Source organism: Hemitrygon akajei, chromosome 13, assembly GCF_048418815.1.
Source record: "Hemitrygon akajei chromosome 13, sHemAka1.3, whole genome shotgun sequence".
Lineage (NCBI taxonomy): Eukaryota > Metazoa > Chordata > Chondrichthyes > Myliobatiformes > Dasyatidae > Hemitrygon > Hemitrygon akajei.
This window is the reverse complement of record NC_133136.1, coordinates 14,353,122-14,362,768: the sequence shown is the minus strand read 5'-3', so window position 1 is coordinate 14,362,768 and position 9,647 is coordinate 14,353,122.

Genomic DNA, 9,647 nt, shown 5'->3' with positions numbered 1-9,647 from the left:
GAGGGTGCAAGCCTGTGATCGACTCCATTGCTTCTCTCCATTTGAGGTGTTGAGGGTGCGAGCCCATGATCGACTCCATTGCTTCTCTCCTATTGAGGTGTTGAGGGTGCGAGCCCATGATCGACTCCATTGCTTCTCTCCTATTGAGGTGTTGAGGGTGCGAGCCCGTGATCGACTCCATTGCTTCTCTCCATTTGAGGTGTTGAGGGTGCGAGCCCATGATCGACTCCATTGCTTCTCTCCATTTGAGGTGTTGAGGGTGCGAGCCCCTGATTGACTCCATTGCTTCTCTCCTATTGAGGTGTTGAGGGTGCGAGCCCATGATCGACTCCATTGCTTCTCTCCTATTGAGGTGTTGAGGGTGCGAGCCTGTGATCGACTCCATTGCTTCTCTCCATTTGAGGTGTTGAGGGTGCGAGCCCCTAATTGACTCCATTGCTTCTCTCCTATTGAGGTGTTGAGGGTGCGAGCCCATGATCGACTCCATTGCTTCTTTCCTATTGAGGTGTTGAGGGTGCGAGCCCATGATCGACTCCATTGCTTCTCTCCTATTGAGGTGTTGAGGGTGCGAGATCATGATCGACTCCAATGCTTATCTCCTATTGAGGTGTTGAGGGTGCGAGCCCATGATCGACTCCATTGCTTCTCTACATTTGAGGTGTTGAGGGTGCGAGCCCATGATCGACTCCATTGCTTCTCTCCAGTTGAGGTGTGAGGGTGCGAGCCCGTGATCGACTCCATTGCTTCTCTCCATTTGAGGTGTTGAGGGTGCGAGCCCCTAATTGACTCCATTGCTTCTCTCCTATTGAGGTGTTGAGGGTGCGAGCCCATGATCGACTCCATTGCTTCTTTCCTATTGAGGTGTTGAGGGTGCGAGCCCATGATCGACTCCATTGCTTCTCTCCTATTGAGGTGTTGAGGGTGCGAGACCATGATCGACTCCAATGCTTATCTCCTATTGAGGTGTTGAGGGTGCGAGCCCATGATCGACTCCATTGCTTCTCTACATTTGAGGTGTTGAGGGTGCGAGCCCATGATCGACTCCATTGCTTCTCTCCAGTTGAGGTGTGAGGGTGCGAGCCCATGATCGACTCCATTGCTTCTCTCCTATTGAGGTGTTGAGGGTGCGAGCCCATGATCGACTCCATTGCTTCTCTCCTATTGAGGTGTTGAGGGTGCGAGCCCATGATCGACTCCATTGCTTCTCTCCTATTGAGGTGTTGAGGGTGCGAGCCCATGATCGACTCCATTGCTTCTCTCCTATTGAGGTGTTGAGGGTGCGAGCCCATGATCGACTCCATTGCTTCTTTCCTATTGAGGTGTTGAGGGTGCGAGCCCATGATCGACTCCATTGCTTCTCTCCTATTGAGGTGTTGAGGGTGCGAGACCATGATCGACTCCAATGCTTATCTCCTATTGAGGTGTTGAGGGTGCGAGCCCATGATCGACTCCATTGCTTCTCTACATTTGAGGTGTTGAGGGTGCGAGCCCATGATCGACTCCATTGCTTCTCTCCAGTTGAGGTGTGAGGGTGCGAGCCCATGATCGACTCCATTGCTTCTCTCCTATTGAGGTGTTGAGGGTGCGAGCCCATGATCGACTCCATTGCTTCTCTCCTATTGAGGTGTTGAGGGTGCGAGCCCATGATCGACTCCATTGCTTCTCTCCTATTGAGGTGTTGAGGGTGCGAGCCCATGATCGACTCCATTGCTTCTCTCCTATTGAGGTGTTGAGGGTGCGAGCCCATGATCGACTCCATTGCTTCTCTCCTATTGAGGTGTTGAGGGTGCGAGCCCGTGATCGACTCCATTGCTTCTCTCCATTTGAGGTGTTGAGGGTGCGAGCCCCTAATTGACTCCATTGCTTCTCTCCTATTGAGGTGTTGAGGGTGCGAGCCCATGATCGACTCCATTGCTTCTCTCCGATTGAGGTGTTGAGGGTGCGAGCCCATGATCGACTCCAATGCTTCTCTCCAGTTGAGGTGTTGAGTGTGCGAGCCCGTGATCGACTACAATGCTTCTCTCCATTTGAGGTGTTGAGGGTGTGAGCCCGTGATCGACTCCATTGCTTCTCTCCTATTGAGGTGTTGAGGGTGCGAGCCCATGATCGACTCCATTGCTTCTCTCCTATTGAGGTGTTGAGGGTGCGAGCCCATGATCAACTCCATTGCTTCTCTCCGATTGAGGTGTTGAGGGTGCGAGCCCATGATCGACTCCATTGCTTCTCTCCAATTGAGGTGTTGAGGGTGCGAGACCATGATTAACTCCATTGCTTCTCTCCGATTGAGGTGTTGAAGGTGCGAGCCCATGATCGACTCCATTGCTTCTCTCCAGTTGAGGTGTTGAGGGTGCGAGCCCATGATCGACTCCATTGCTTCTCTCCAGTTGAGGTGTTGAGGGTGCGAGCCCATGATCGACTCCATTGCTTCTCTCCTATTGAGGTGTTGAGGGTGCGAGCCCATGATCAACTCCATTGCTTCTCTCCGATTGAGGTGTTGAGGGTGCGAGCCCATGATCGACTCCATTGCTTCTCTCCAACTGAGGTGTTGAGGGTGCGAGCCCATGATCGACTCCATTGCTTCTCTCCAACTGAGGTGTTGAGGGTGCGAGCCCATGATTGACTCCATTGCTTCTCTCCATTTGAGGTGTTGAGGGTGCGAGCCCATGATCGACTCCATTCCTTCTCTCCAATTGAGGTGTTGAGGGTGCGAGCCCATGATCGACTCCATTGCTTCTCTCCAATTGAGGTGTTGAGGGTGCGAGACCATGATCAACTCCATTGCTTCTCTCCGATTGAGGTGTTGAAGGTGCGAGCCCATGATCGACTCCATTGCTTCTCTCCAGTTGAGGTGTTGAGGGTGCGAGCCCATGATCGACTCCATTGCTTCTCTCCAGTTGAGGTGTGAGGGTGCGAGCCCATGATCGACTCCATTGCTTCTCTCCAGTTGAGGTGTTGAGGGTGCGAGCCCATGATCGACTCCATTGCTTCTCTCCATTTGAGGTGTTGTGGGTGCGAGCCCGTGATCGACTCCATTGCTTCTCTCCTATTGAGGTGTTGAGGGTGCGAGCCCGTGATCAACTCCATTGCTTCTCTCCTATTGAGGTGTTGAGGGTGCGAGCCTGTGATCGACTCCATTGCTTCTCTCCAGTTGAGGTGTTGAGGGTGCGAGCCCATGATCGACTCCATTGCTTCTCTCCAGTTGAGGTGTTGAGGGTGTGAGCCCATGATCGACTCCATTGCTTCTCTCCTATTGAGGTGTTGAGGGTGCGAGCCCGTGATCAACTCCAATGCTTCTCTCCATTTGAGTTGTTGAGGGTGCGAGCCTGCGATTGACTCCATTGCTTCTCTCCATTTGAGGTGTTGAGGGTGCGAGCCCGTGATCGACTCCATTGCTTCTCTCCATTTGAGGTGTTGAGGGTGTGAGCCCGTGATCGACTCCATTGCTTCTCTCCATTTGAGGTGTTGAGGGTGTGAGCCCGTGATCGACTCCATTGCTTCTCTCCATTTGAGGTGTTGAGGGTGTGAGCCCGTGATCGACTCCATTGCTTCTCTCCTATTGAGGTGTTGAGGGTGCGAGCCTGCGATTGACTCCATTGCTTCTCTCCAACTGAGGTGTTGAGGGTGCGAGCCCGTGATCGACTCCAATGCTTCTCTCCATTTGAGGTGTTGAGGGTGTGAGCCCGTGATCGACTCCATTGCTTCTCTCCATTTGAGGTGTTGAGGGTGTGAGCCCGTGATCGACTCTATTGCTTCTCTCCATTTGAGGTGTTGAGGGTGCGAGCCCGTGATCGACTCCATTGCTTCTCTCCTATTGAGGTGTTGAGGGTGCGAGCCCGTGATCAACTCCATTGCTTCTCTCCTATTGAGGTGTTGAGGGTGCGAGCCTGTGATCGACTCCATTGCTTCTCTCCAGTTGAGGTGTTGAGGGTGCGAGCCCATGATCGACTCCATTGCTTCTCTCCAGTTGAGGTGTTGAGGGTGCGAGCCCATGATCGACTCCATTGCTTCTCTCCTATTGAGGTGTTGAGGGTGTGAGCCCATGATCGACTCCATTGCTTCTCTCCTATTGAGGTGTTGAGGGTGCGAGCCCGTGATCAACTCCAATGCTTCTCTCCATTTGAGGTGTTGAGGGTGCGAGCCTGCGATTGACTCCATTGCTTCTCTCCAACTGAGGTGTTGAGGGTGCGAGCCCGTGATCGACTCCAATGCTTCTCTCCATTTGAGGTGTTGAGGGTGTGAGCCCGTGATCGACTCCATTGCTTCTCTCCATTTGAGGTGTTGAGGGTGCGAGCCCGTGATCGACTCTATTGCTTCTCTCCATTTGAGGTGTTGAGGGTGCGAGCCCGTGATCGACTCCATTGCTTCTCTCCTATTGAGGTGTTGAGGGTGCGAGCCCGTGATCGACTCCATTGCTTCTCTCCTATTGAGGTGTTGAGGGTGCGAGCCCGTGATCAACTCCATTGCTTCTCTCCTATTGAGGTGTTGAGGGTGCGAGCCTGTGATCGACTCCATTGCTTCTCTCCAGTTGAGGTGTTGAGGGTGCGAGCCCATGATCGACTCCATTGCTTCTCTCCAGTTGAGGTGTTGAGGGTGCGAGCCCATGATCGACTCCATTGCTTCTCTCCAGTTGAGGTGTTGAGGGTGTGAGCCCATGATCGACTCCATTGCTTCTCTCCTATTGAGGTGTTGAGGGTGCGAGCCCATGATCGACTCCATTGCTTCTCTCCTATTGAGGTGTTGAGGGTGCGAGCCCGTGATCGACTCCAATGCTTCTCTCCATTTGAGGTGTTGAGGGTGTGAGCCCGTGATCAACTCCAATGCTTCTCTCCATTTGAGGTGTTGAGGGTGCGAGCCTGCGATTGACTCCATTGCTTCTCTCCATTTGAGGTGTTGAGGGTGCGAGCCCGTGATCGACTCCATTGCTTCTCTCCATTTGAGGTGTTGAGGGTGTGAGCCCGTGATCGACTCCATTGCTTCTCTCCATTTGAGGTGTTGAGGGTGTGAGCCCGTGATCGACTCCATTGCTTCTCTCCATTTGAGGTGTTGAGGGTGTGAGCCCGTGATCGACTCCATTGCTTCTCTCCTATTGAGGTGTTGAGGGTGCGAGCCTGCGATTGACTCCATTGCTTCTCTCCTATTGAGGTGTTGAGGGTGTGAGCCCGTGATCAACTCCATTGCTTCTCTCCTATTGAGGTGTTGAGGGTGCGAGCCCGTGATTGACTCCATTGCTTCTCTCTATTTGAGGTCTCAAAAGTGCAAGCCACGAGCAGCTCCATCGCTTCTCTGCAATGGAGCTGTTGAGCAAGGCTGAAGTCGACAAGGACTAGAGTGGAGGACGGGTGTGTGTTGGCGCCATCTGCCTGCGTTTCACTGGTCTTCCTCTTCCTCTCACAGCTGTCAGAGGACAGTGCAGGAATCTTGGGATCCATGTTGTAAGGATTGATCAGAGAGGATTTGGACTCATTTTGGGGGAATTTCGGGTTCCACTACCTAAGTTACAGGGAAAGGTTGAACAAGTTAGGTCTTTATTCTTTGGAGCGTAGAAGGTTGAGGGGGGACTTGATAGAGGTATTTAAAATTATGAGGGAGATAGATAGAGTTGACGTAGATAGGCTTTTTCCATTGAGAGTGGGGGAAGATTCAAACAAGAGGACATGAGTTGAGAGTTAGAGGGCAAAAGTTTAAGGGTAACACGAGGGGGAATTTCTTTACTCAGAGAGTGGCAGCTGTGTGGAACGAGCTTCCAGTAGAAGTGGTAGAGGCAAGTTTGGTATTGTCATTTAAAGTAAAATTGGATAGGTATATGGACAGGAAAGGAATGGAGGGTTATGGGCTGAGTGCGGGCCAGTGGGACTAGGTGAAAGTAAGCGTTCGGCACGGACTAGAAGGGCCGAGATTGCCTGTTTCTGTGCTGTAATTGTTATATGTTATATGGACTCTGGGGTTCAAGTTGCGGGTGTCCCTGGATTTTTGGGGTTTTTTGCAGCTTTTGAGTGATTTGATTGATGTGTTCTGGGGAGAATGCTTTGTCCCGTGGCTTGCAGTGGGCCAGCGATGTGGCACTGAATGGAACTAAACTGAATACTATTAGACTCCAGGTTTGGCGTTTGATATTCTGTGTGTCATTCACTTGCGTTTTGCAATTTGTTCTTTTTTTCATACGTTAGGTGTTCAATGTTTTCTTGAACAAATTCCAGGGTGTTTCTTTGTTTCGGAGCTGCCTGCAGAAGGACGTATCTCAGGGTTGTGTTCTGTATACATACTTTGATAATAAATATACTTTGAATCTTTGAATCCACTGTCGTTCAAATATCCACCAATCCCCACTTCCCTGTCTCTCCATGCTAGGAGTCAAATGGGACCAAAGACTGTGAAGTCATCTGCAACTGATGAACTGCATCACAGCGTCTTGAAGCAAATGGCCAAAGAGATGGTAGATATGTGGGCTGGGAAAGAAAAGGTGGGCATATGAGGAGCATTTGATGGGACTGAGCCTGTACTTGGTGGAGTTTAAAAGAATGAGGGGAGTATATCATTGAAACTTACCAAATATTGGAAGGCCCAGATAGAGTAATTGTGCAGAGAGGGTTTCCAGTAGTGGGAGAGCCCAGGCTAGCCCCAGAATAGAGGGACATCCCTTTAGGACAGAGATGAGGAGGAATTTCTTTAGCTTGACGGTAGTGAATCTGTGGAATTCATTGCCACAGACAGCTGTGGAGACTGTCATTGGGTGTATTTGAAGTGAGGGTTGATAGGTACTTAATTAGTAAGGGTGTCAACGGTTATGGTGAGAAGACAGGAAAGTGTCATCTCTATATTTATTAATCCCCCCCACCTACATTCTCATCCAGACCTTTGATGAGTAATGAAAAACCCAGCACTAATCCCTGCAGTGCACCACTCACCACAGGCCTTCAGCCTCCAGCCTCCATCAGATTCAGACCCACAGACATCGGACCTTCCCCTTCCCCTTCCCCAGCGGACTCACAGAATTCACAGACTCAGGATCCAAACTATGGCCCTTGACTCTTAGACTTCTGATTCTACCCATGATGGGCCTGGATTCTAGGCATTGACCCCAGGACCCGCTGATCACCAAACACTAGGCCTCGAACTCTAGACTCAAGAATTCATGTACCCAGGGAATTATCAGTCTTTCTCCCTCCTGTCTGCAGTGGAATTCATTGAAATCCAACACTGGAACCTGCTGATAACTCACTGACCCCTGGGATGGGTGGTCACCATCCCTTGTCCACACTGGTCTGGCAGCCCAACATCTCCCATGTCCACATCACTAGTCTGTGAATGTAGAGCAGAAGTTTAGGCTCTGGCCTGACCTCTCATTACCCAAATATCTCTACCCCTAAACCCCATAAAAGCAACAAAATCTTAACCGCAACCTTGATGGAGACCGCTGCTCAGCACCATCTTGGTTCTGTAACCAGTCAAATTTGTTCTCATTCGGATTTCACAAGTATTGTTCCTTATTACAGCTCTCCTACTGCTCATTGAGATATCTACCCTGATATTGATTACTGTAAAATACCCTGTTCAGCACAGTAATATGGAAGGTACTGTACGAGCCCTAGTCTGATTTCATAAGCTTCTTCCCATTAGCATGTATCTGTTTCGGTTGTCCATCGTATGCGACAATGACAGGAACCTGTGCAGTTCCACTCTTTGGACCTCGGAGGTCCAGGCCCAGCGGTATGTGTAGTCGTCGCAATGGGGGTTCCAGTAGATGACCACGACTTCTTCTACGCCCTGCCATGCCCTTCGCTCTCCACAGAGCTTTGCAGATCCACCTTCCTCGCCACTGGATCTCACTGCAGACCACAGTCCACTGGAGATGATTTTGCACGCTGGGACAAGCATGTCCCCTATCTCACCAGGGTATGAGGCCCGCTGGCTACCCTCACCTGGATTAGCCAGCCTGACGGGGCGTGGTCGCTGTCATAGGCAAACTCCTACTTGGAGCCACAATGAGAATGTCTGGCTGGGAACCAAAGGTGAGTGAGCTGCCCCAGGCAGGACAGAACAAGCATACATCTGTAATTCTCATTCAATGAGACATTTACTTAAATATCAGAAACACCTGGACTCTTGTCACAAGTGGCATAATTTCAAATCACACAGCTACCTGGTACATTTAATCTTTGACTTCAAGCCCTTATGATGGATTGAATGTGTGAACAAACAGCAGGAAGGTCTGTTGAGTGTACCTAATACAGGCTGCATGGTAATGTAGTGGTCAGTGCATTACTTTAGAATGTTGACTTTGATTTCCACAGCTTCTGTACGTTCTCCTGTGACCGTGTGGGATTCCTCAGGGTGCTGTGGTTTCTTCCTACCTTTCAAACACGCACAGGTTAAGGTGTGAGCTGTGAGCATGCTATGTTGGTGCCAGAAGCATTGTGACACCTACGGATTGCCTCCAACACAATCCTCATTGATTTGATTTGATGCAAATGATGATGCGTTTTGCTGCATGTTTCGACATACATGTGACAAATAAACTTTCTTGCAGGTTGTCCATTTGTATGAGAATATTGACTGTGCTGATGTGCCAAATGCATTATGTATTTGAGTATTAAATTATTATATTCAAGTACGAGGTAAGTGTGTAACCATGACTTCAGCATATTTCAGAAACTAGCTAGTTAAGGAAACAGGAATTCAGGAAAATTTGGAAAACCACCTTCAATCGCCTCAACCACAAGATGGCGCTATTGTCTAGCATTTGTTACTTTTAGGCAAATTTCACACTGAACTCAGAAGGTAAGCTCCACAGTGCTGTAAAAAGTTACTGTGATGGCGGGGGAAACACACAGGCCGCGTGTGAGCAATGAGCCAGATCAAACTTAGTCTGGCCTTTTAAAACCTTGATGGCATTACAAACTTCATGCACCATATACTCTAATTTTATGGAGAAAATAGAATATCAGTGAGAAGTTGTGAAACTTACTGCTCAGATGCTGATTTTTTTTTATTATTCTTGTTTCCTCCAGGGTGTGGAATGGAGATGCAGCTCTACCAAAGGAGGTGTTATGTGCTCCTTCCCACCACTGGCCTGCAGGTCACCCTTGGGCAAGATATTGCACCTGTTTATCCCCCCAATCAGGGTCACGTGAAGCCATGGGAGCAGGTGGTGGATGGTTGTATGAGCAGTTGGCGCCTATCACAAGTCCTGGTCATGTGACCACTGACGCCAAGCAGACAATCTCTGAAGAGCATTGATAATGGCTGGAGTTACCCAGAAGAAGGCAATGACAAACCACTTCTGCCACATCATATGGCAGAGCACCTAGTGGTGATGATGATCCTCCATCTGTCTGATGAACAATCCTTAGCTGGGATCAAAGGAGTTATTGGTGTAAGAGGAATATTTCATGCGTAGCAGCTCATACTTGCTGGAGTTTAGAAGAATGAGGAGGGATCTCATTGCAGCCTATCCAATGTTGAAAGACCTAGATAGAGTGCATGCGGAGAGGATGGTTCTAATAGTTGGGGGAGTCTAGGACCAGAGGGCACAGCCTCAGAACAAAGGGCCATCTCTTTAGTATGGAGAGGAGGAGGAATTTCTTCAGCCAGAGGGCGTTGAGTCTGTGGAATTCATTGCTACAGATGTCCGTGGAGGCCAAGACATT